Here is a 23799-nt window from a genome sequence, read left to right on the forward strand (position 1 = left end):
GGCATTGAGGACAGTAACCGCTCGGAAGTTCTCACAATCCAATTTGTCGTCCTTCTCGTATATGGGGTCTCCTTCCACTTCTCTGGTAGCTGGTCTGTGTCCCAGATCCGGACCATCAAGCGGTGTAGGCAATCGGCCAACTTGTCCGGGTCCATTTTGATGAGTCGAGTTGCGATGCCATCCTGGCCAACCGACTAGCTGGCAAATGGCTTCCCTCTAGGATGGTTCGATCTTGGATCGATCTTTGGAAAATCGATCTTTTTAACTCAGATTTTCGATTTTTTGGATCGATCTTCTTAGCCAGAAAAAGATCGGTTTACTCTCCTTGGTGTTGGAGATATTTAGATCAAATGGTTTAGTACCGATTTTATGTCTAAATGTGCATCTGTTCGGCATCTTGTCGATATCGGTACTTAAAATACAATTGGCTTTTGCGGAATTCCCGTCAGCAGATTTTTATGCAGTAAGAACCTTCATTAGAGTTTGGAAGCATTTATTTATTCGTAGGTTGACGGTTAATATATTTTCAAAACTCCAAGACCCTTATTTTTTGCTTTTTTTTACAAAAAGTAGCTCCCCATGCTAAAAATCAGAAGATTGATCTATCGGAGATCGATCCTTAAGCTCCGGTTTTCTACGTGAATCGAACTTAGGGCAGTTTATCTGAACCGATCTTGGAGATCGATTTTTTCTGAAGATCGAACAACCCTACTCCGTCCTTAAACCGATACATTTCGACTTCTCGAGCTCCTCCTCCTCCAAGTGGCGCTTTTTCTCCTTGAACTCGCTACCTCATCCGCTGTTGGTGATTTTGAGTGCGTTGTTCTCTCCGTCAATCACCCTCCTACACTTCTGTCGGACCAGTCATTCCGTAGAGTTCGATGCACATGCCCGATGACGTCTCCGTAACGCTGAAGATCAGTAGATCATCTTGATGGTACCTCAACAGTCCTCGAGAGGGGCTCCGCCGCTAGCAGCGCTGCTTCTAGCGATCGCGCGTAATCTGTCGTGCGATATTTCACCGGGGCGGGCGTCAATTTCGTATGTAGTTAACTATGGAGAGTTATCGGAGCATCTCCACCATCATCAGATATCGACTGAATCTATGTTGGCACCTCAAAAGGATCTGACATCGATGATGTGCGAGAAGTGCCGGCTGTCTATCAAAACGTGGCCGATCTGTGATTGCGTTTGGTACGGTGATCTCCAGGTGTACTTGTGTGGGAGGCAGTGCTGGAAAAAGGTACTATGTACGGCCATTCATTTGGAGGCGGCGAAATCTATGAGTCTTTGGCCTTTTTCGTCGGTCAGTTAGTGGACGTTGAACCTTTCAATTGTCGGTTTGAATTCCTCCTCCTGGTCGACCTGAGCTTTAAAATCCCCGATGACGATCTTGAGGACTGTGGTGAGGACTCTGCACGTTGATGATGCTAATGTTGAAGAAGTGGCCCTTGATTCTCAACTGGCACATTCGTGGGTCGATCGGCCACCACCCGATCACGCGCTTTTGAATCTCGTGTGTGTTGCAGCAACTCTGGTAAATAGATGGTATGACCATCTCGGAACGTACGTACCGTTGAACTCTTCCAGCGTACCTCGTGTAGCGCTATGATGTCGAATTTGCGGCTCTGGTCACCCTTGACGTTAAGACCGCTTTCAACAGCGTCAGTTGGGCAGCGATTGCGTCGTCGCTCATTAACCTGAGGATCCCGGCATATATCTGTAGGATGGTGGAGTGTTACTTCCGTAACCGTTAACTACAGTATATGACCAGCGAGGGACTGGAAACAGTGAGAGTCTCGGCAAGGGTTCCACAAGGGTGGCCCGGTATTGTGGAACATTGTCTACGATGACGTGGTTCTCCTGGCATCGGGCCCATCAACCGAAGAGGTCCAGCTACTCGCCACAGTAGCTATCGAGAAGGTGGAAAGTTGGATGCGCTCCAAGAGCTTACCACAAGACCGAGATGGTGCTGATCACCAACCTGATCTCAGCACAATCAGGGACGATTGCAGTTGGACCGTGTGAAATCGAGTCCAATCGTGCGATAAAGCTGAGCTTTACGGCAGCCCTCTCACGGGCCATGTCGAACAACTCGGCGATCCGCTGCAGCAGAAGGAGTGTCCTGGCGAGTGTGACCTCGTCCATTCTGCGGTACGGAACGGCAGCCTTAAGCAGGCATTGTAACCTGCAAAAGCTCTGCAGTGTGCAGCGGCTGATGAACCTGCGAGTAATTATCGCATACCGAACAGTGTCCTCGGTAGCTGCTGATGTTGTGGCGGGGGTCATGCCCATCTCGATCTTTCTAGAGGAAGATACCTTCTGCTACGAGCACAGGCACATGCCCGACGTGCGGAAACATGCCAGAGAGGCCTCGCTGTCCAACTGGCAGCACCAGTGGGACAGCTCGGAACGTGGCAGGTGGACCCATCGGTTGATCCCTAACATCGGATCCTGGATGAACCAGAGACATGGAGAGGTGGACTTCTACATGACACAGTTCTGAACTGGTCACGGATGCTTCATGCAGTACCACCATCGGTTTGGACACGTGGCCTCGCCATCCTGTCCAACCTGCGGTGACACAATAGAGACACCAGAGCACGTAGTGTTCAACTGTCCGAGGTTCGAAGGGGTATGTGCTAACATACTTGCCGTCTGTGGACTAGACACGATAGCCGACAACATCGTGCGGAGGATGTGTGAGGATGCCAATACTTGGCGCGTGGTCAGCGATGGGTTCACCGGGATCATGACTGCCCTGCAGAGGAGTGGGAACCAGCACCAGTCCACGACCAGTGTAGGGTGACTCCTTCGTCGGGGAGCACCTGACCCGGTAGTAAAGCATACGATAAGACCTACCTTAAGCGTATGCCGAGCTGCTAGGTACGTCGCGCGTCTCTGTGTAGGATGCCTCCAACATTACCGTCATGGAGTATCCGAGTCGAACGCGCCCTCTGCGACGGAGGCTGTGGGGATAAGACATGACCTTCTCCACAGTCGAACTCGTAGGGGGAAGAGTATTCACGTCGAGGAGTACTCTCGGGTAGAGTGGTCTCACGTCGCCGCCGGATGAGCCACTCGAGTCGGGTAGGATGACATCACCGTCGGGATCCATCTGAGTCGCAAGCGTTTAAGACCCGTACGTGTGCTGTGACAGGCGCCAGTCTAGGATAAGCTGCTCTCGATTCCAGCCAAAAAGGGAGGAAGAAGACCGGACCATGGTCGGAGTAGAATGCCCTTTCGGCAGGGGACATTCGAATAGAGTGCGTCCGATCCTAGCAGTAAAGCATACAAAGATAAGACTTTAGCTTCTGCGTATGCCGAGCTGTTAGGTATGTCGCGAACGTTGTGAAACCTCCACCGCCGCGGAGTATCTGAGTAAAACGCGCTCCCTACGAGAGAAGCTGCGAGGATAAGACTATACCTTCTTCGTAGTCGAACTCGTAGGAGGAAGAGTATTTACGTCGCGAAATACTCTCGGGTAGGGTGACTTCACGTCGTCGGAGGGTGAGTCACCTGAGTCGGTGTAGGATGAATTCTTCGGCGGGAATCATCCAAGTAGTCTTTCGTCAAGCCCCGGATGTGTGCTGTGACAGGCGCGAGTCTAGGATAAGCTGCTCTCGATCGTCACACGGACGGGCAAAGAGGAGAGGGCCTCGAGCCAAACCAAACGGAGCCCAGATCTCGAGTCGTTAGAGGAAAGGTCATTGGTCTCTTGCAGTGGTCTCGGACTGAGGCGGAGCGCACGATAGTCGTGGGAACCAAGCTAGTCTCGAGTTGCGCGTAAAGGCCGGACCTCGAGTCGTTAGAGGAGAGGTCCTTAGTCTTGAATCGTAACCAGAGGCATGGTATATATGCTGGAGTTTGACTCGAACTGGAGTTGCCGATGAGCGCTTAAGCGCGGACTTGGTCTCCCATTTCGGGTATAGCCTTCGGTGCAGGTCCGAATGGGAATTATGGTCAGAGGCCCTAGGTGGACTTTATTGTTAGGGGTACTTAGTATCATGATTCGTCCAATTGCACCCATGGACCCAGAGTAGTATACTTGGGGGACTCGGTCGTTCGCCGTGCCTTGGAATGCAATTCGTAAAAAGGATTTACCACCTGGGTGATCAACTAATAAAAAAAACATTTGTAATGAACAATAAGATATGTAACTATAGGGATGGTTTTACTTTAGATAGGATGAGGTTAGAAAATAAAGTATTCCAGTTTCTACCACTAACCAGACCAGTGCCGGAGAAAGGACAACAAGTCAAAGCCCGGAAGCACAACGAACCAGGAACTACTGGAAGGACATCGAGGCAGGAACCAGAGCCGATGGAAGGTCATCGATGCAGAGCCATATGGAGGTCGGCGAGTCGGGGACCGAGGAAAGTTATCGGACCAGGAGCCAACTGGAAGAACATCGAACCGGGAAGCCAGGTGGACGTAGACAAGCCAGGAAACACGGGAGGTCGTCGGACAGGTGCCATGGTTTGTCAGGTCCTTGGAAAGTCGGCGAGTCGGGAGCCAGCAGAAGGTCGTCGTGCCATAGGGAGGTCATCGGACCGGTGCCATGGAAAGTTGCTAGGCTGAGACAACGAAGCAGTCGTCAGGCCAGATCCACTGGTAGGTCGTCGTACTGAAAGCCATGGAAGGTTGGCAGGCCGATATCATGGAACGTCGTCAAGTCTGCAACCAGGTCGTGGTCGACTTGCGAGCGGAGTACCATGATCACCAATCTGGTGCCATGAAAGGTCGTCGGACCGGAAAGCTAAGTGAAGGTCGTCGGGCTGGAACAACAGGGAGGCACAGGCCTCAGGAAAAGCGTCGAGGCGAAGGAGAAAGCATCGAGCTGCGGCAAGGGAGTCGAGACCAGAGGTCAGATGGAAGGTCGTCGGATCGGAGCCAGATTGAGGTCGTAAGATCAGAGATCATGAAAGGTCTTCGGACCAGGAGCTAGTTGGAGATCGTCGAGCTAGGAATCAACAAAGATCGACGGGCTGGAGCCACTAATAGATTGTCGCCCAGAAATAAGGTCGTCGAGTTGCAACAGGGGCGAGACAGTCGTACAATGAGTGTGACCAATGAGTTCCGGTGCGTGCGCTGACAAGAAGATAGAAAATAAAGTATTCCAGCCGGGACCACTGTGCTGTGTTGGACGCAGAGACAACTGGAACCAGGGGAGCAAGTAACGTGGACAACAGTACCATACGTTTACAAGACTATGAAATGTTCAAAATATATCTTATTGTTTGGAGTACATATGCCAGAAATTTTGGTTCTCCTTGGTGTGTTTCCTTGTGAGTTCGTCCTTCTGTGGATGGAAATCAGGTTTTAATTCTTTCTTAACCCAAATTGTTGATGCTATTCGTTGGGACTTAGTCTGTTATGACGTCTTTTCAATAATTTTCACTATTTAAATCAACAAAAATAAGAAATTTTCACGGACGGAGAAAGAAAAACTCGTGCGCTGCCATCGAGACAACGCCTACTGTGGGTACAATGTATTCATATCTGTAATCAAAAACTCAGTAACGCTTCCTAATTTTCCATTTTTTTAGCACACCCTGTAAAGGTTTAGCTTTCTTCAGAAGCACTCAGTAGCTCCCTTGAACTACAGTCTTCATACTGATTCTACCAGTTGAATAAGGCGGTGTTATTAGCGACGTTTTAAAACAACAAATATAACTCACTTCCACGTAAGGAGCAATTTTTCGCTGCTCTACATTTAGCCGAGATTCGCGGTTCGGTGAATAACTACGTACGAGTCTCGATAACTCTATGGGCAGAAACAGTCAACAAGGTGTAAATTGAACCCTTCGCTGCGAATAGAATTTTTCTTCATTCCAATGACAAACTAGCGGGAAGCCACTAGCAAGTGAAGGGCATTGAACTGGTAACGCAATTCCAATCAATTCCACAGTATTTGTTCTGTAAAACGGTTTGGAAAAAAGGTTGGCGAGTTTAGTGATTTGGAACAATTTAATGCCTGTTTTATTGATTATGGAAACAGTCGACTTTTGTTTGTTGCAAAAAAACACGTGATCAAAATTAAACAAACAACGAAATTTTCCTAAAATTAATAGTAATTAATTCGAATGTTAGGCTCAAAACGGTCATTGCAGCGCAATAATAAACCAAATAAGAATAGATTATAATCACATCGAAAAAGACTCCAACCACCCATCGTACACGCTAACTTTATTTTCAATCGATAATTGATCTATTTTAAAGCGTGCGCGATAGCAGACGCAAACCGTGGCGGATATCACTTTCAACGAAAATTGATAGCAAATCACTCCCAAATTGCCACGACGCAATCGATCAATCAATCTACCGCCATAAATTATTATCGAACTTCTCGTTTTCATATTTTTTCTATCTTACTCTTCCTCTCTTGAACAATTCTAGGCCTCAAAGTGTTTTGGTTGGCTTTTGGTCAGCAGAAGCGCAGCAATTGCACAATCTTCGAAATCAGTCTCTCGATTGATTGCGAACAATGTTGTGTGACAACAAGTGCCAGTGCCAGCAGAGATGATGATAACGGCCCACAGAAGAACACGAATTTCAACTATCGCGGCAGCAAATTTAAACCCCTATAGTCGATGTCTGAGGAGCAATTGAACACCATAAAACTGCCAAATTTTACAAGCCCTATAGATAGCGTCTAGCTTTATCGATTTAAGTGGCTAAAAATTGGAAAAAAAAACTTCAATTCATCTAGCTGATAAAAGAGCCTTTGCGCTCACCAAATATCACAGCGTGTTTTTGGAAAATTGACGAGGAAATTAAAAATCTTAATGTAATTAACTGAAATGAAATGCGCTTCAAGGACTACATATTAACAATAAAAATTAACCAAAAATACATTTTAGGGACGACTTGTGCTGACGATTGCTATCACTGATGATGGGAGGTTGTTTATTAATATTATTATGGCTGTGAAAGCCAAAGCATGTCTAGGATGCCAAATCTATGAGCTACCGTTTTTCTAAATCAAGGCTATGTTGACGTTCTAAATTTTCTGGAGTTTGACCTTCAAAAGATATCAAAATTTTCTAAACATCTTCCACAGATCGTTAGGCAAATTTAGCACAAGATATTTTTTTTTCTTCTCGTTACTATTCGGAACATTCAGGCAATTCTTGTTTACGGTAAATTTTTGGCCACTATTTTGCGCACGACTTAACCACCGCATTTTGTTTTTCTATCATGAAGATACGATGTTTGGTCTTTTGTTTGTTTGTTGGGCGAATCATACAGAAAAAAATACCCCCTTTACCACTTATCCAATAGAAAGGATTGCGCCTCACTCCAAATACCTTCATGGAATTAATCATTAAAACTTTTATACAAATTTTTACTCACTTTTAGATCCTTTAGGACTTCTAGAACGATTTTCCACATAAATTTTTGTCGCAAAGTTGATTTCCCGATTTTTTTGTCTCTCTGAATGGGACCTTCCTAGATTTTTCATGATTCTGCCCAAACATTCGGTCATTGTATTTATTCACTAACAGAAGACGATATCTCAAAAAAAAAACTCTTGACTAGATAGTAGTTCTGAAAATTTCATCAGTTTTCATCCATCCATACAAAAGTTATTCACAAATAAAAGGGTTCCATTTTTTCTAAATACAGTTCTGATATGATCCTTTTTATTTTAAATTTTTAATTTTAATTTTCGTTCAAATTGGATCGAAGGTATGATAATATTATTTGAACAACTTGAACTACACCGGAAGAAGATAACAAATTGAAGAGCCTTTTGAAATGGTTACCTAAAAATATGATTCCACAAAAAAAAATCGTCGACCATGAGCCACTTAACCCTCTACTGCATACGAGCCCAAATACAATATGACCCATAAAAAATGCGAAAAATTGTCATGAAGGTTCATAACACTTTTCTTCAGTTATCAAAATGGGGTCCAAGTAAGAGGAACTATTCAAAGATTTTAATGCACATTTGGTGGAACACGAGCCTGTAGCGAACTCCAACCGGCAACACCGTTCGAATAGTCGTGAGCTCTCTCCTGGGGGTTGCAGGTACCCTTTGATCACGAGGCGTACCTTGTATCGAACTGCTTGGCCGTTTTCGTTCCCTTTCATTCGGAAGACCCACTACGATCCCAGTGGTTTCCTTCCCGGTGGACAAGCTTCGAAGCTCCACACAACGTTAGCTTCTAAGGATTTCAGTTCTTCTTGCACAGTACGCAGCCTTTCTAACGGTCGTCTCTGGTCGTGACATCTTTGATGGTTTCCGGAACGTATGTATTGTGCGAGCCGACAGAATTTGCACAAAATCCAGTAACGCTTGGCCTCCCGCCAGCTGTTCTAATAGAGAAGGGAGCGCTCCGGTATCGTCAGTCTCGTTGGGCAGTCCTTCTTCGTCGGTCAGTTCGAGGAAATCAGGTCATCTGACTCTTCCTCTTCATCAGTCGTCGTCGCAACGTGATCGTCTTCAACAACCAGGGTGCCATCTGCATCAGGGACCTTGATTTCAACTTCCCCCTCTTGCTCGTGAGGGAATACCACCATCAGCGACTTAACCTTCGAGAGACATCTTGAATGGAAAGTTGTTTTCGTCAAACTTCACGTCATGAGCAGTTACGATTTCTCTTGAGCTCCGGTCCCACAACCGGTAATAACTATTCGATGCGTAACTAACCATGATGGCCTCACGGTTTCTGAAAACTAGCTTTTTACACTCCTGACTCGGGACCCATACAATTACCACCAATAACCAGGTCATTCTTCACCATTGACTGCATTCCTTGTTGACCCAAGTGGCCGAAACGTTGATGCCACAACATATCGGCTTCAGACTTGCACAGATTTGCAGTTGGTACTCCGACTCTGATGTCTAATTCATACTCTCAAAGGCGGTCTTCTGAGATAAGCCGTGCTGATGATATTAATGTTTCTCTTTCTTGAGATACGCCTCCTTTCCGAAAAAAAAAGACTCCAATGCCTACCGCTGTCAAGTTCTTCACCGACCTTAAGTTGTCGCGTAACTCTGGAAAGTAATGACCTCCTTTAGACTAATGGGAAACTACTTGTTGCTCTCGCTGTTGATCTCTCCAGTCTTACGAGCGACAAACGATCCTTCGCCTCGTTGATGGTGATTGGGCGAGTCAAGTTTCGAATATTCGAGAAAACATTCTTCCTGTTTACTAAATGTTCGCTTTAATCCGAATCGAGCTTGACGATTAACTTGCCACCATTTCGCTTGAAACCTCCTCGATTGGCTACGAAACTGCGCAGCTGCGTTTTTCTGGCTGACGGAATTAGCTTCACCTGCAGACTTCTGACAGTAATTCTTCTTGAGGTGACCTCACCTTCTGAATTTTTCGCACTTTCTCTAGAACTTGAAAGGATTTCTGGTCTTCTCACACAAAAAGCAGCTAGTTCCAGTTCCCCGTGACCTTCACTTCGTTCCATCCACGCCTCCAGCGCCGACTACATCTCCTTTACCGTAAATTTCTCCCGGATCACTTCCAAGCATTCATTGGCCAGGAAACCAACAATTAGCGCCTTTAGCTTCGCCGACAGAATCCAGGTTCATTTTGAAAGTCCGGTCCACCTTGGAACGGTATTAGCAGGGGAGCCCATAACCTCTTAAATAATGGGGGACCCAGAATAGTATGAAGAAAGATCTTTATTCTAAGAAGTGTGTTTCGTAACTGAACTAAAGTGAGAAGTCTTCACTAACAACTAACAGTTGTCTATAATCTCGATTGCTTCGATTCCACACATGAACGTCAAAGCCTACGCCAAGGCCAAGGAATATTTAAAGAAGGTAGTGCCAAGGCAGCCTTGCTCTACACGCACCTTTATTTTAACTCAAAATTAAATACGACCGAGGTTCTAAACATAGTTCGATTCTATGAACTTAAAGTTAAGTACCCTTTTTCCTCCTTGCGATGGTTCAAAACGGAGTTCGAACTGCGAACTCAAAATTGATCCCTTTTTTTTCCTTCGGCGAGGGATCAAAGCTTAGTTCGGCCTTATGAACTAAAAACTGAACTCTATTTGTTGGACTGAAAACACTTAGCGAGTTCACTTCGACCCGGAACAGCAACCAACAAACACGATGCTAAATTTTGTCGTTCCGGAATAATCACCGGAAGACTATAAAGGAACCTTATATTGGAATGTCCGCCGTGTCAGCGTAAAATTCTGGATGTTTTTTCCTCCCCGTGGGAAGTAACATCCGGAAGTTTTCTTTCGTCGGAAGTGTCAAAACTTTCCACCGCTCTCTAATTGCAATGCAATGTACCGGAATAGCAACACCCGGGTACAAAAAGTTTTAACCTTTCTTTAATTCTCTGAAAATAAACAACCCTCGAATAAAAAGGATAAATTTGAGTTCGGCTGCCGAACTTAGTATTAAGTATGCCTAGCAAAACTTAGTTTTGCGATTGCCCAGTCAAACTCAAAACTGAGGGCTGCCATTGAAGTGCTGTTTTGAACCAAAACTACTTAATTTTGAGTTTAAAAAAAGGAGCGTGTAGTATTGGTACAGGCTGAGACGTCACAATCACGAAAAACTTGTTAATTTACTAGGAGGACTTTTTCGATGATAATTCGAAGAATCTGCTGGAAATTTTCCACCTTGAAAACATGTTTTTGAAGAAGGATTCTTGCCCTTCAAGATGGGTGCATAAAAAGTTTCATTTTCGAATAATTGTGGATTTTCTCCACTGAAATTTGCAAAACTTTAGAATTAGTTCGAAGTTTTCCATGAAAATGTTCAAGCCAGTGCAGTGTAAGCTCCTCATTACAATGAAGTGATCAAAACACATTTTTTTTATACAAAATTACAATCTTTCATTGGCATTTTAGTAAACTGGGTTAACAATCATGAATTTATGTTAATTGTTCTAAATCAGAATTGTATATGGTAAACCGGGTGGATTAAAATCATTACAATCAACTGAACACTCAATATCTACCAGCTAGACCTTTTCGAGGCTGATATTTTCTTCATGTTTTAACTACAAGCCGACATTGCATTAAATAATAAATTAAGAAAAAAAAAACATAATGCAATCTTCACAGGTTTAAAAAAAAAACTTCATGACATATTGAAATAGAAGCCTTGAAGGGTGATACGGTCAAAATTTGGTCAAGGGAAATCGCGTGTAAATCGGTGAAATCGTTTATTTAAAAAATCAAATTAAATTTCTTTTTCAAGTTTAATTAGTATACAATTCAGGAAAAATATTCAGTTTGACTTCCGCTTTTCCAAATCCGAATTGCCGGGCCTCCCTGCCATCAGATTTTGTACAGCCACCTTGTCCACCTTCTTCGCCGCAGAAAGCCAGTTTGCCTTGAACTGCTGCTAGTCCTTAGCAGTTTTTTTGGTCTTCTTTAGGTTTCGCTTGACAATATCCCAGTATTTCTCAATTGGGCGGAGCTCTGGCGTGTTGGGAGGGTTCTTGTCCTTGGGAACCACCTACATGTTATTGGCGGCGTACCACTCCATGGCCTTTTTACCGTAATGACAATATGCCAAATCCGGCCAAAACAGTACGGAACAACCGTGTTTCTTCAGAAAAGGCAGCAGACGTTTATTCAAACACTCTTTCACATAAATTTCTTGGTTGACAGTCCCGGAAGCCATGAAAATGCTGCTTTTCAAGCCACAGGTACAGATGGCTTGCCAAACCAGATATTTCTTCGCGAACTTTGACAGTTTCATGTGCTTGAAAATATCTGCCACCTTTCCCCTTTCCTTTTGCCGTATAAAACTCCTGTCCCGGAAGCTGCTTGAGTCGGCTTTGACGTAGGTTTCGTCGTCCATTACCACGCAGTCAAACTTCGTCAGCATCGTCGTGTACAGCCTCCGGGATCGCGCTTTGGCCGTCGTATTTTTTTTACCATCGCGATTTAGAGTCACTACCTTCTTGTAAGTCGATAGTCCGGCTCGTTTTTTGGCTCGATGCACGGTTGTAGACGATACACCCAGCTTATTTGCGGCATCTCGGAGAGAGAGGTTAGGGTTTCGCTTGAAACTACCGGCAACTCTCTTTGTCGTCTCAGCGGCTTCCGGTTTTCGATTTCCCCCCGATCCAAACTTCCTGGCTGTCGACAAATGTCCCCCAAACACTTTAATTACATTTGTAACGGTTGATTTGGCAACTTTTAACGATTTTTCCAGCTTTGCGTGCGAGTAGCTCGGATTTTCACGATGCGCGAGCTAAATTTTGACAACTGAAGAATGAATTCCAAAATCAAAATTGTAAGCGTCAGATAACACTTCCATCGAGGTTGTAGTGATTTGTCGCGGTTAATTGTCGTTTTTTAATATTGCAGTGAGGGAAAATGATGGGTGATGGTTTTCCCCAAATAATGTAGTCTTCAAAGCCGACGACAGCGCCACAAGCCACCAGGATGCAGCCAGGAAGCTTCAACACCTGACAACCAGAGGGCCACTCACGGTAACCCACGCTGCTTGGTAACCACCCGATCGGTAGCGACGCCCGACGAGTTGCCGAAGACGAAGCGATCGTGTCCGCCATAATGGGAGAGCAACGACCTGTACTCGCGGTTCAAGGACGGTCAAAGGCGACTACCTGGTGCTGGCTCACTTCCAAAAGTACCACAAAACTGCGAAGTACAAAGTGCACAACACAGCCAGCTAAGTGTTAAAAGCCAGACACCAGGTAAGCCATCAGACGCCTAACCGCCATTTTGTTCCCGCTGAAAGACGGAACACTAACGCCGGATTATTACACAGGACCCCTAAGTCTTTGGCCAAAAGCAACCATTTGGCGGGACGAAAGTCAACCTGGTCCCTGAACCCTGGTCCTGAATCGGCTTTGGTTTGGTCACGATTGCTCGGATAGCCGTTATCATCCGGGTGATAATTGATTGGAGATTGTGGTCGGTTCCGAACAACAACACTCGGAGCGACCAATCAAGTTCTCCAAGCAGCTCCTTCCGCCACGTAGCCGAGAATCCCGGAAGGACATCCCGTGTTCCGGTAGGAATTGGACCGGCAAAGCAGTTGGTCAGCAGCAGGAGCGTCGCCCTCGTCGTAGCTCCGCCATCTTCAAAACCGAACCAGGGCGTGGCCCTTAAAGGTACCGTATCTTTCTAGTCATTATAAGTTTGCGCATTGCAATTGTCAAATAAAGGTAGAGAAGTGCATAATTGGGGTTTTCCTGATCTTAGAGTTCGAACTCCCTGCGATTTCTTTTGGTAAGCGAGCCGCCCTGAGGCCTAATAAAGGGAGTCCCTGTAACGCCGGTGGGGTGGTAGGTTTTAAGACTTACAAAATAGGAGCAACATTCTACACATCTACACATTCATGAATAATCTCGTTTAGCATCTGCACCAGTAACTTGAAAAGCGACATTTTCGTTGCAACCGGGACCGTCAACTAGGAAATTTACGTCAAAGATTGTCTTCAAAACCCGTGATTGAATTAAAGGGAGTCATTCGATTGCTTTGATTCAGCAGAATTATTCAACCAAGCAGGCTCACAACACATATTAGAGTGTCCAAAGCGTTTGCTGCCTTTCCTGAAGAAACATGACTTGTCTGTGCTGTTTTGGCCTGCCATTGTGGAAAAAGGCCATGAAGTGATATGCCGCTAACAACATTCAGGTTGTGCCCAAGGATAAGAACCATCCCAACACACCAGAACTTCGTCCAATCGAAAAATATGGGGCAGTAGTTAAGCAGAACCCTCAAGATTGTCCAAAAATCTGTTAGCAGGAGAAGCAGTTCAAAGCAAAATTTGATGGAGGCGTCAAACGAAAGGCTCGCCAATTGGGACTAGGTCGACCGGAATCTTAACTGAGTATATTTTCCGTCTTTTATACATATTGAAACGATTTGCGTTTGCGAGTCTCCGAAACATCTGGCGGTCACGCCAGATCTCTCTACGAACAAAAATCCGAATCTTCAACTCAAACGTCAAATCCGTATTGCTGTACGGGTGCGAAATTTGGTGCACGTATGCGGTGACGACGCGAAAACTGTAAGTTTTTGTAAATCGCTGCCTGCGGAATATCATCCGCGCTTGGTGGCCTGGCAACTGGATCTCGAATGAGGAACTACATCGCCGGTGTCATCAAAAGGCGCTAGAAATCGAGATTCGGGAACGTAAGTGGAGATGGATTGGGCACACGCTGCGAAGAGATGAAAACGAGATTTGCAAAGAGGCGCTAGATTGGAATCCAGAAGGTCATCGAAGAAGAGGCAGACCCAGAAATTCGTGGCGGCGAAGCCTAGCCGCTGAAATCCGAACTGTCGACGAAAATCTTGACTGGGACCAGGTGAAGACGCTGGCTCCGGATCGTCAACAGTGGAGGTCTTTTACCACGGCCCTATGCACCGGAGGATCGGCGCGGGATCATTAAGTAAGTAAGTAATACATATTGAACTTCAAAAAGAAAGATCCTTAAGAAATAAATAATCGATTTACACGCATTTTTTGTTGAAATTCTTCCGTGTTTCAGAAATTTATAAATCCGTTAACCTATTACCATTAGCCAAAGTTCCAATGATTCAAACCGTTAAAAAGCACAATTTTCAACCAGCTAATGCGTGCCACCACCTTTTCCGCGTGCAGCAGGTGTTGAAAAACGGAATCAATAAATCTCCATCAGCTTCACCCTAGCGAGAGGTTTCGATATTTTCGTCCGACACCGCCAGCTTTTTCCCCCTAGCCCCCCCGCAAGCCATTTCAGTCTTTGAGTCTTTGAGTGATGGAAAGTGCAAAAGTATTTCACACGAAACAGATATCTTTCACACCATCTCCGGACCTCCGGAGACCTCTGGGAAGTTGGGAGGTTTGTTTCTATGGGGTCTCCCCTTTGGAGCAAGTTAGCTGATAATGGAACTGCTTCACGTTGTTCCACTAGAAAAACCGATAGAGAATCGGCTGGTCGGAGGGACCCCGTAGGGTCCACCCAGAGTTTATTTTTCTCTCTATTCTAAATAATGGGATACCTCGTGCTAGAATAATTACCAATGTTACAACCAATTTATTTTGATAAATTGGTACCGCGGTGTCCGGCTTAAGCTGCCAGTAGAGGAACATCGATGGGGAGGGCTAGCGAGACCATTGAGCGGAGTTTTGACCCCGGGAGAACCCCCAAAACATCAACAATGGAGGAAGCAAATCAATCAGCACTCAGAAAAATTCAATGTTTCCAAACCAGTGAACAACACAAAAAAAACCCATTCCAAACAATAGACAATTCCGCTGTATTTGAGTAATTAATTAAAAATCCCACTGAGCATCGTTTATCTTCTTCCTTCCAAATGAAGCAAAAAAAACGACATTCGTTAAATCCGGAGAGCAAAAGTTTGGCCCTTTGGAGGCTGCTACTTTGAGGAGGAATCCATCTAGGTATCTAGCTGTGGGCCGAGAGTGGGTTCCGTTGATTGGACTAAGATAAATCGATTTTCCTCCAGTCAGCCAGTCAGCTAGCATCGACTCGAGGAGGTCTTTCGAGAAATATGTGTGTGGCACACGCACCCTCGCGAGGCCTCGGTCGGACCTCATTATTATCACACTTGAAGTGGGCCTCGGACTCAAAGATAAAAAAAAATGGGACGGAAAACGGTAGGGAAGCATTTAAAAGATCGTTTGTTAGGGTGTGATCACCGGCGATTATGGGAGGCTGTGTGGGATTTGATAAATTGATCTTTTGAAAAAGAGAAGCTCTACTTTAAAGAAACATAAAATTTTACAATATTGACTGTAAACAACGAATGAAAGAGTTGAAATCTTCATGGGAGAAACTTGATCCCATTTTATAATGAAGTTAATATCAATCTCCAACTACTGACATGTTAGAATTAATAGTTATTTTGTTTTTTTTTACACTTTGCAATATTTGAAACAGGTTTAATAAATCTTACGAACAAAAATCGGATATAGCCCCTTTTTAAATCCGACCTTAAAAATCTTTTCAAAGCAACTCTCAAAAAAATTCCTCACCCAGAAATGCCCGCCAATTATTACCGGAAAACTTATCGCCCCGATTAAAGCAATACAAAACCGTCCAATTTGTTCGGTCTCTCAGCTCGAAACTGCACTGCGGCACTGCCATCTTACCGCATCGTCAACAAAGTTGAAAAGTTACGCGCAAAACGACCAAGAAATGCAAAACGCTGACAATTTGCATCGCTGCCCATCCGGGAGGAGGAATCTGGTGTTGTCATCTGCCGAAAAGTGAAGGAAAAATCAGATATCTATACAAATTCCTCGGTGTGAATTGTGAAACCCACTCTTAAAAGATGCATCCAACCGAAAGCTGCTGCAGTGTCCAAATAAATGAGCCATAATTAAGTTGGTCAAAATATTGGCAATTCCTTTTGGTTGGCTGGCTTTTTTGAGAGTTTCAATTCAAATGAGAAGGCTTCCTTTAAAACAAATACTTAACGATTAACTCGAGCTACCGGTTGGTGGTTCCGAGGCGAGGGGTCGATAAATGGGCCTGTCCAAGCACTTGACTCTGGATATTAAAGTTTAATTAATTTTCCTAATTGACCGTGATTTTATCCTGCCTTCGCGGGAACGCGGATTTCAAGGATTGCGAATCCGCGGTGTGTCGGTGTGACTTTTCACAGAAGCTTGATTGCTATCATTTGCTTACTCAAGTTAAGTTTCTACAAAAATCGTCGGGAAGAGAATGCTGAAAGGCTCAGAAGCAAGAATGTTTGAAAGCAACAAAATTTTAGACCTGAAAGTCAGGACACTTCAAAGTGTTTTCCCGAGCTTGAAAATTACAATTGGCTGCAAAAGAAAAAACAACTGTTTATTCCTCTTGAGTTCAAAGAAACAAACAACAAAATAAAGCTCTGACAAGTTATAAAAACAATATCTGAATATTTAAAGACTAGATATTCCGGAAGAGATCTGTCGAGGAGAAGTAGGCGATGGCTTGTTGGTATCGCACTTGTTTTTATTTCGCTCCGTCGCGGTGAAAATTAATTTTTGAAGTTTGAGTAGTTTGTTATTGTCGACCCGATTCTCCGTTGCTTTCGTCCACCTTCATCAGGTTGAATGATTCGCTACCAGAGGAAACACACTTGCTACTTCAACAATTGGTGAGTTTGTTCCATTATTCTTCTCATTCATTTATTCCGAACTGATGTTGCAATCCGGGAGTTTCTACCTGAGAATTTTCAGGAGTCTACAAATTTGAAAATTCTGAAATACCGTTTATCAATTTATGAAGTGGAGTGTGTTGAAGTGGAGTTTTTTAAAACTATTTTTCAACTTACTTTTACAGCTAAAGAAGTACAATGTCGGGAACATTTTCGGGTTCCATTATAAAGTTGTGGTGGAATTTTTATCATGATTAGATAACAACTGGCTGAATGAAAAGTGAGATGCGCAGAAGAACCACGTCAGAAATCGTCGTACAAATATCGGGAAAAAGTTTGTACAAGTGCTCGTTTTATAAGTCATGGTTTGAAATTTCCGATATTTACCTAAGTCTTCCATGCTAGAGCTCAGAAGAAGGAGGTGGATATAAATCCAGTATTTTGGTGTCCTCATTGTCATGCAATATTAGAAAATTAACGTAAGTATTAAAAATTTGGCTTTTTTCCAATGCTCCTGACTCTTTTCAATTGGTTGGTTTTTGAGTCACAAGCCCCAGCGTCCGTTTCTGGCCATTTCAAGTGCCGAGATCATTTTTATGCGAAAGGTTAAGGAGCCCTATTGGTCATTACCCCAACTAAAATATTGATCCTACTTTGAGTACATCTTAAGAGAAAATTTTATTTTTATATCAAGTTTTAACAATATTTTTTTAAATCTTACCAGCAATTTCATTTGATACCAACCGTTTCCAAACAATCCTCCAACGCTTGAAAAAATAACTACAGGTCGATTCTTAGTTTTGGAAATTTTTCCTTTGCTCCATAACATATCTAGCTTTTCGACGGAAAAGAAGTCTTCAAGTTCTCATAACATAAAACTGAGTCGATTTGAGGTAATTTTTAAATTTCCCAAACCCTGAGGTCTGAAAAGCTGAATTGTGGTTCAAAACTCATCCATGCTTTTTTGCAGTAATTTATAGATGAGTAAATTCAAACTTTTAGGGTTGAATGGGAAAATTGAACATTTTGTATTGAAAAATAAACATAATTTTAGTTCGCTTGTCAGCAATGAAGCACCCTTGGCACAGCACTTTCGGATTCATTGTATCCATTTAGACCGGTAGAAAATGTTCCACTATTCTATTCGGAACCAGCTGGATTAGATGTCCCAAAGCACAAAAGACAGATTTTTAATTTTTTTTTGTGAGATTTCTTCATGTTTACAGTTTGGAAAAAAGCAAATTGTTTTGTCAATACATCACGAGATATAATACTGAACACGTGGCTCAACACCCAGTGCCTACTGTGATCTCAAAATTGATCAAACACGATTAATGTTTGCTACCCTTATGAGTACAGAATGGTGGTTGGTCTAACAGATCATTTCTTACTCTCACCTCTCATGCTTTTAAAACTTGAATCATCAGGAATATGACACTATCTAACCAAAAATCATAAAATCACGATATTACACGAATCCCAAGATAGGATATTTTTAAACCTTTGATTATTTTTTTTTTAATTTACTCCATTTGTTTTCAATGTGGTCCCTATCACCCCCTTGAAGCCGTTGAGAGCTTGCAGGGGGGCGGTGAATTCGATTTTGAAATTTGGGGGGCATTAGAAAGGCTCAAGGGAGCGGTGAGATCGTAATGCACATTTTCTAAAATCACGAAACAACGTAGATTTGAAATACCAACGAGTAAATTCGATGCAAAAAATAAAATAACGTTTCACAACTAGATATCAGGTTCAAGACTAAAATATCTATAGTTTCAATTTTTGTTCCAGTATCTCAATAAAAAAAAAAATCAAAAATGTATCTTAAAAGATTTTTTGGTTGATTGTCGCTGATTTTGTATACGTTTGTTGATCTCTTGTTTTGTAAGATTATTTTGGGGTATACTAAAACGAAAATAATTTTAGGTGGCAATGTTTGATAAACCACTAAACACAAAAAAACCCTCAAAATTTTTTTTTTATAAAAATTAAAAAATTTATGCATTGTGCAAATTATACAGAATACAGAATTTTGTTAACCAAAATTTGAGATAAATATATCATTTGATATCGAAACAAACTAATTACTCATCTTAAGTAATTGTCGAAGAAACTGAATTAGGTGTTTTAATGGAGGTTTGAAGCAATATGAGGAGCCAGAAGGGTATAAATTAAGGTTGCCAGATTGCCCGGTTTTATCCGGATTTGCCCGGCTTTTTAATGAAAAACTTTGGAACAGTCCAGCTCGGCCCGGTTGGCTGGATTTCATTGAAAAAACATCGTATTTTTCCCGTACTTATTCATTTTATTTGGCAAATCAAACAAAAAAAAACAAATTGTTTTTTATTTATGCCTCCAAAACGGAATTTTTGCAAAAACAATCATGAAAGGTTATTTGGAAGCCTCAAATACGATTTTAAAGGTGTCGATTAGTTTTGATGAAAAAAAAATTTTTTTTTTCAATTTTTTTATCTTATTTGTTGTTGAGTAATTCCTGGGTTCTGGCAAAATTTTCCGGGATTTTGTGCGGATTTTTTATCGCAAAATAAGGAATCGAATGCCCAGATTTTGCCAGGTTCTTATGTAAAATTGGCCGGATTTGTCCGGACCGGATACGAGCTGAAAAAATTCTGGCAACCTCGGTATAAGTGCATAAAAGCTAATTTCAAGAAAATACGCTTTCAATTTGTTACACTCAGAGAAATCTTGGTGTTTGAACCAAAAAAAAAAAAAAGATTTTAATTCAAAAAAAATATTTTAATTGAAACAAACTCGTTTTCTATTTTCATACAATGTATTATGAATTTGATTCTCAAGAAAATTTTTTGAAACAAAGGATTTATTCTTTGAACTTTAGAAATACTTTGAATCAAAGAATTTTTCTTAATTTCAAATGTGAAAACTTTTTGAAATAAAGGAAAACCGATAAGAAACATAGGTATTTAATTTGTCCCAGAATAAAAGTAATTTAACTTTGTTTGGTGACTAAACAAAGGAAAATTACTTTGTCCTTAAAAACTTTATTGCTGTGTGTATAATTGGTCATTTTCCATATATTTTTCGAAAATTTTTATTTTTCTTTTGAATGAAATAGTACCCATGTAAATAAAATTCTAAAAATCTGAAGAAAACCACTGGTCTACACTAACATCCTCAGAAGCGAAATCTGACGTACATGAAAGTCGAATAATAAGTGCTTTCGGACATTGCGTGAGGTTTGTCCACTGTTTTGAAAATATTTTCATACAATCAAGGGGATAGATGTTGAATCATCCAATGAAGGTTGACTGCAAGGGTTTTAAGAAAAAAAAATTGACTTAAGAAAATAAAATGAAAAATTTTTTGATATTGGTGCGAAAATGCAGCAGAATTTTGGAAATTTATGTTGCCTATTCAAAGCGTAAAGATAAGACTCAATCCATTAAAATTCGTCTAACCAGATTCATAGATCATCTTGAAATTTGAGCACAATAAAATTACAGTTTTAAGAAATAGAAAGTAGAATAGATAAACCTAGCATGTTGAACTTAATAATGATAAAGATATGAAGAAATGCTAGTCATATTTTACTTAAAATTAAATATATTTTCATATAAGATAGGCTCTGAGCATTTATCATATTTTTGAAAATCAATGGAAGCGCTTATGCAATGACACCACCAGAATCAATATGAAATAACCTTGCTGGTGAATATAAATTTATTACGAAAATCTTGCGTTAATATACTCAAAATCGAGTTCAAAGATTTGATAGATGGGACATTCAGAATCAGTTTAAATTTTTCAGCCAGTTTTTCCTCAATCTTGGAAAAATGTGTGTTGAATTTTTCGCTAACCTTAGCATTGTTGGTTGTATCACCTTGTTCACCAGAAAGGTTTATTAAAGAGGTAGTTGTATTTTTGCCAAGGAGTGTGTTTATGTTTTTTTCAGATCTAGGAATGCGGAGTATTATTCAATAATCGCCCATAATATTGTTTTTTGCACTGTTGTTTTTTAAAGTACATTTTTTGTCTATATGAACCTTAATTTGTCGTTGCAGAAATGTTAAGACTCTAGTAAACGATAAGCCGAAAAAACGAGTGAAAAAAGACCGAAAAAATGTTTAACTAATGTTTAATACATATTAAGCAGCAGATAGTAATAAATATCTGACCATTGATTTTGGAACTTAATACTTAAACCTTGGGCTGAATAGAATGCGCATCAGCACATTCATGGTGCATATGAATGCATTAGATGTAGATTCCAAAAAAAAAATTTAAATACCACTTGAGCACTGCAGTTTAGAATGATCACAACCTACAAGTTTTGAAAGCATGCCTTCTAAGTTTTCTGATGTACCTCATGGGTCTCACCTTGGACCGCTTCATTTCATACCGATTGTAAAAAGCAGATTGACTTTTCAGTAGTACTTACTAAGTTACATAAAATCTTAACCTGAACCTATCGTTTGAAAATAAAAAATAGAACTCTAGATAAATAAACCAAAATTTGTCAAAAATGTCATAAAAAAATAAGATTATTCCCAAAGCAGACAATAGTTCAATCAAGTGGATAGATATCGATAGCACAGCTCGAGATTGAACGATCAAGAAACAACAATCAGCAGAAGCTTTACAGTGCGGTGGCGATAAGCAATCTCTTTCAACGAAATATGTTTAAGCTGTCTTTTTTGCGGGTAGCGATTAGAATCGAAGCGCACCTATTTCGTCCGTACTGGACACCAGTTTCGGGATTGACCGAAAAAACGAAACGCACTCCTTATCAGGTGCTCGGCGAGTCTATCCGCGATAGCCGCGGACTTGTTAACGACGTGTATGTCCGTCCATAAACATATTAGATAATGAACGATCCCCGATGAACCCGAATAAAGTTTTCATCCATTATCGCACAACACAGCAATAAGTGGTTGTTATTAAATTGTCAATAATTTTTTTTCTGGGTTTTTAAAATTTATGGTGGCTATTTGAGTCCGAAAGATTTTTTTTTTGTAGTGCTATCACAATCTTTTGATAGTCTAAGGACTTTCTGGGGACAAGACAGATCCCGATAAACGAACTGCTGAGCGGATGATTACGATCCGAAAACTGTTATAGCTTCATATTCTGCTGCAAGACCCGAAAAGGCAAACGCTAACTACGACGACGACGACGATGAGGACCAAGTTGAACAAACGTCAGCCCATCAGACAAATATAGGTTAGAATCGTCGCTCGTCATCCAGGTGAGGTTGCAAACAAACAAACACGCTGTGTGTAGGTCACCATCATCCATGCGATATACCCCTCACCGTAGTTTCAGAGTGGTATTTTTCGGGCTCTTTTCAACAACGAGGCCCCCCTCCGCCGCCTCTGCCAACCACCATCATCAGAATCGGAACGCAGTCCCGAAGAGAGAGGTTCTTAATTACATCATAAAGATCGGTCCGATAATCGGCCAACTGCCAGGCATTTTGTTCTGCCACAGCTCGCCAAAAAATACCAGAAACAGTTTTATTTGCTGCGTGAATTCTTTTGCTGTTGGCTGTGAGAACTAGAGAGCGTGGATTTCCGAAAAGTAACTGTGTCATTACCTCGTCGTCGTCAGATTCCGGCGATTTCGATCGGCTAGCACGCAGCCAACACAATTGTTTACGTCTGGTCTCGAGACGAAGCAAGCGTTCGGCGGGTTGCTTTGATTTGTTTTTGTTTTTCTGTTATTGATATCGGAACACGATCGATTAGGAACATCTCCGGGCGGCTAACGCGGCTAGAAAACGTTTTCGCGGACGGACAAGCAGCGGAACAGTATCTCTGAGGAGGATCTCGAGAGGCCGCCGGGCCGCGGAAGTTCTCCACAATACACAATCGGGGCTGTACACTGTCACTAGAGCAAAAACAAACCGTGCAACCAAAACCCGCAACAGAACGCGATGATTGGCGCTGATTATGAGCGTGGTGCTGTCACTACACTTGTCACTAATCAAATCTTTGGAAGCCTGCTTGGATTTGTTTTTTATCGATCGCGTCGCGAACTAGCGTATTGGAACTAAGCCGAATTTGGCCGATTGGTTTGGCAAGGGACTGTATCGGGCGGGTTCGATCTTGACGAAGACGATCTACTTCGCGAGCAGTGTTCTACCGAGTTGTCATTGTTTCGTAGTTCGGGTTGTCTCATCCCGTGGAAGAGCGCGACTTGTCCAAGAGAAGTTGGTGTAGCTTTCAATGAGTTAGTCCTACCGATCAAAAGAGGGTGAAATGTTTGTGGATTGCACCGGATAACTACTCGCCCTAACTAACTGACTTGCATTTTTCGGGTAAGAAATCGACAAAAAGGAAAGAATGTTCCTGCGTTATCGGTCGAAGGGTTTTCTCACACGGCTGTCGCCACCGACTGGGGAGTCTAGGAAAGGTTTTTGTTTTGGTTTGGATTCCGATTGTGGGTGCAGCAGCGCCTGGGGAACGCAGCCAATGCAGCAGTGGCGGCGTCCGTTCCCTCGGCAGTTGCGAATTCCATAAGGCGGTAGATGCGGAGCGTGGCAAAAACCCAACTTTTCAACATGAAAGCGCGCAACCACGACAACGGTCTTGAACCGACTGACACGACGGCAACGATACAGCTGTGCAACGCACACTGGTAATCGCTATGCACCCACACACAAGCTCCCCATCGACGACGTGCCGTGAACATCGGTTGCATGCAAAGGCCGTCGTAAATCCACCAGAGACCTGGCCTAGTACAAGCTCAGTGCATGCC

General features: G+C 42.6%; 1 protein-coding gene across 1 annotated transcript in view; it reads right to left on the reverse strand.

Annotated features, from left to right (window-relative positions):
* LOC129738301 (GATA-binding factor C-like) overlaps positions 1 to 23597 on the reverse strand; it is a 578622-nt gene extending 555025 nt beyond the window's left edge. The window contains exon 1 of the mRNA XM_055729485.1: positions 22637 to 23597. The gene's annotated coding sequence lies outside the window, so the exon portion shown is untranslated. The remainder of the gene's footprint in view (positions 1 to 22636) is intronic.
* Between the last annotated feature and the right edge of the window lie 202 nt (positions 23598 to 23799).

Source organism: Uranotaenia lowii, chromosome 1 (assembly GCF_029784155.1).
Source record: "Uranotaenia lowii strain MFRU-FL chromosome 1, ASM2978415v1, whole genome shotgun sequence".
NCBI lineage: Eukaryota > Metazoa > Arthropoda > Insecta > Diptera > Culicidae > Uranotaenia > Uranotaenia lowii.